We start from the raw sequence: 3,544 nt of genomic DNA, 5'->3' as shown, positions 1-3,544 counted from the left end.
GGAGCTATCTTGTCCCAAACCCAAACCCTAGAGTGAAAATGCCTAGATATCCTTGGATTCACGTAAAGATTGCCACTTTACGTGATAGATGGCCTTAGGAGGGGTAGATCTATGGTTTGGATCATCTGCATGGCTTGGAAAGCCTCTGTATGGATTCAGATCCGGTGGTACTCGGCGAGTCACATGGGTAGACTCGGCGAGTTGCTTGAAGATATGCTGGAACTCAACGAGTTGGAAGAACAACTCGGCGAGTTGGATGAAGATGGCCTGCAACTCGGCGAGTTAGAAGAACAACTCGGCGAGTACGTTGAAGATAGCCTTAGACTCGACAAGTCTGTTCTTGGACTCGGCGAGTCTAGTCGAAGAGTCCCAATCTTTTCTGGTTGAGCCGAGAATCGGTGAGTCAAGGGATGACTCGGTGAGTTGTGTGTGAGTGGACTCAGAGTTGTTGGACTCGGCGAGTCTCGGGGTGACTCGGCGAGTTGAGTCGCGGATTGGGGAAAATTCTGAGCATGGGGACTCGGCGAGTCATCGGGTTGACTCAGCGAGTAGAGTCAGTCAGGGGTTGACTTTGACTTTGACCAAGGGTTGACCAGTGATTTCCAGGGGCATTTTGTTAATTGTTGGATATTGTTTTGAGTTCAGTGGTGGAGATCGTATCAGTGATCGGAGCAGCTTGGGTTATCTGTTCAGTCGACAGTTTCGAGGTGATTTATCCTCACTATATCAACAAGGTCTAAGGCACCAAGGCCGGCCCTTTATCGGATTGAGATCCGGGTATTTGTTGTTATGTTACTGCTTTGGTATGTTTGCATCCTGGTAGTTAGGATGGTATATGTTAGAGACCTGGTTGAGGTCGGTATCCTGTTATGTAGGGTGATGCTATGCTAGTGACCGGTTAGGTCGGTATCCTGGTTAGGATGATGATATGTTATGTGATCTGTTTGATCGGCTTGCTGACTGTGATTTGTTATATGCTTGTATGTATATGTGCACATGGTTGTTTGGACTGGAGTTGGGTTGAGGCGGGTCCTGCTTTGTGCTGTAGGCCAAGATACCCAGGGCGGACCGGTTGTCCCGAAGGTTTAGCGAGTGGTCCGGATAGGCTGTAGGCCCCAAGAGGGCGGACCAGACGTGCCGAGGATCAGAGAGTGGACCAGGCCGACTGAAGGCTCGGTGCGGGCGGACCAGTCATACTGTAGACTCAGAGAGTGGACCGGGTGGATTGAAGGCCTGGTGCGGGCGGACCAATCACATTGCAGACTCGATGTATATGGCTAGACTCGGAGGGTGGACCAGGTGGACTGTTGGCCGGTGCGGCGGACCAGTCACACAGTAGACCCAAAGTGCATGGCTGTTCGGTGATCGGATATGTTATGGCATGTTATGCGTGTATGGTATATGTGGTTGGTATTTTGGGGATATCTCACTAAGCTTTCAGGCTTACAGTTGTGGTTTAATGTTTTTCAGGTTCTTCAGGAGACCGTGGCAAGGCGAAGGCGTGATCGTACCGCTCCTCATGTTTATGTTGTGATGTGATTCTGGGAACACTCTAAATAAATTGTATGGAAAACCTTTTTGTAATAATTTAATGAAATCGGGTTGTTTTGGTAAGTTTAAATTGGTTGAAATTTTTCGGTCGTTACAAGTTGGTATCAGATCCTTGGTTTGAGTGAATTGGAGGAACACTCGTGTGACTCCAGTCTCAAATCGAGGAGAGTTTTCAAAAGAGAATTTAAAATGGTTTTCAAAATGAGTAAAGGAAGACACGGAGGTACGATCAGCCGGAGCCAGTAAGTGACCCTAAAATACCATACATGATATTTGTTTTTGATCTTTGATAGAACAGCATGCTAGTGCTAGGCTAGGGATCTTCAGGATTTCATGATAATGTTGCCTGATTTATGATGCCTGTTAGCCTAGGGTTTCCTTGTGTGAGATTTCCAGTGTTCCTCTAGCAGTGAGGGTTGAGCGATTGTTATGTATGTTTTCACTAGGGTGTTGTGGTAGTACTTCATACAAATATGGGTAGGTGTGGAAGGTAGTATGGGCCCGTACTACTGAAAGCACAGGACCCATACGTGTATCAGGGAAACCATGACCTCTAGGGTTGGGATGAGAGTTGGTTCCCGGGTTAGTGGGAAGTGTCTGAGATTTATGTGGTGTTTTTCAGTATGGAGATTCCGAGGCATGTTGGGAGTGGATCCGGGTCAGGATCGGGAGCAGGAGAGGGAGTTCCGAGCGGGTTTGTGTCGCCTAAGGGCTGCGGTTTCATGGGATCAGTTCAGAGAGATGTTCAGCACTCGTTATGTTCCGCGAGTTGAGAGGGAGAGATTGGCTCAGGATTTCCTTGAACTGAAGCAGGATTCGGAATCGGTGACTGAGATCACCAGGATGTTCACTGAGAGGGCGATGTTTTGCCCTGAGTTCGCTTCGGAGCAGGCTCAGGTGTCCCGATATCTGAGCATGCTCAAGAGGGATATCAGACAGTTTGTGTCTACGCAGAGGTGCAAGACTTTGTTGGAGTTACAGGAGGCCGTCAGGCGGCGTGAGTTAGAGATTGAGTTGCAGTTGCGTGAGCTGAGGCAGGCTCCGGTGTAGTTGCAGCCGGCGCCAAAACGGTCCAAGACCATTGGTTCTAGAGTGGGGGATCTGAGTAGCCACACTTGTGGGAAGTGTGGGAGGAGTCACACCGGAGTTTGTAGGTCCGGTGGTGCATGCCGCATGTGCGGAAAGGAGGGGCACTATGCGAGGGATTGTCGGCAGTCAGCGTCGGTTCGGGGATTTGAGGATTTGTTATCATTGTCATCAGGTTGGACATTTGAGGGTCAACTGTCCACAGCTCGCTGCAGGACCGGTGCAGGCTCCAGGTGGACTGTTGGCCGGTGCGGCGGACCAGTCACACAGTAGACCCAAAGTGCATGGCTGTTCTGTGATCGGATATGTTATGGCATGTTATGCGTGTATGGTATATGTGGTTGGTATTTTGGGGATATCTCACTAAGATTTCGGGCTTACAGTTGTGGTTTAATGTTTTTCAGGTTCTTCAGGAGACCGTGGCAAGGCGAAGGCGTGATCATACCGCTCCTCATGTTTATGTTGTGATGTGATTCTGGGAACACTTTAAATAAATTGTATTGAAAACCTTTTTGTAATAATTTAATGAAATCGGGTTGTTTTGGAAAGTTTAAATTGGTTGAAATTTTTCGGTCATTACATACGTTTTCTTCTATGGTTTGCCATCTTCGAACTTTAAAATTTGAAGTTCAATTATTAAGAAAAAAAAGAGGAAAAATAATGGAATCGAATGCATTCCTTAGCACCCCATAAAAATTTCAAGGTAAAAGAATGAAAAATTATTGATGGAAGTCGTAACTATGGAACTTAGAAGATCACCTATGAAAAGAAATTAAATTTGACGGTGGCTATATGCAACATCGACTTAAACCCAAACACCAAACCCTCATGCCATTGTTATCGTTTCCATCTGTACTGACCTGTTGACACTGTATTTTTCCTAAACTTTGATTACTGCAATCATCAT

This window comes from Lactuca sativa, chromosome 2, assembly GCF_002870075.4.
Source record: "Lactuca sativa cultivar Salinas chromosome 2, Lsat_Salinas_v11, whole genome shotgun sequence".
Classification (NCBI taxonomy): Eukaryota; Viridiplantae; Streptophyta; class Magnoliopsida; order Asterales; family Asteraceae; genus Lactuca; species Lactuca sativa.
The sequence above is the reverse complement of the archived record's forward strand: the minus strand, read 5'-3'. Positions refer to the sequence as shown.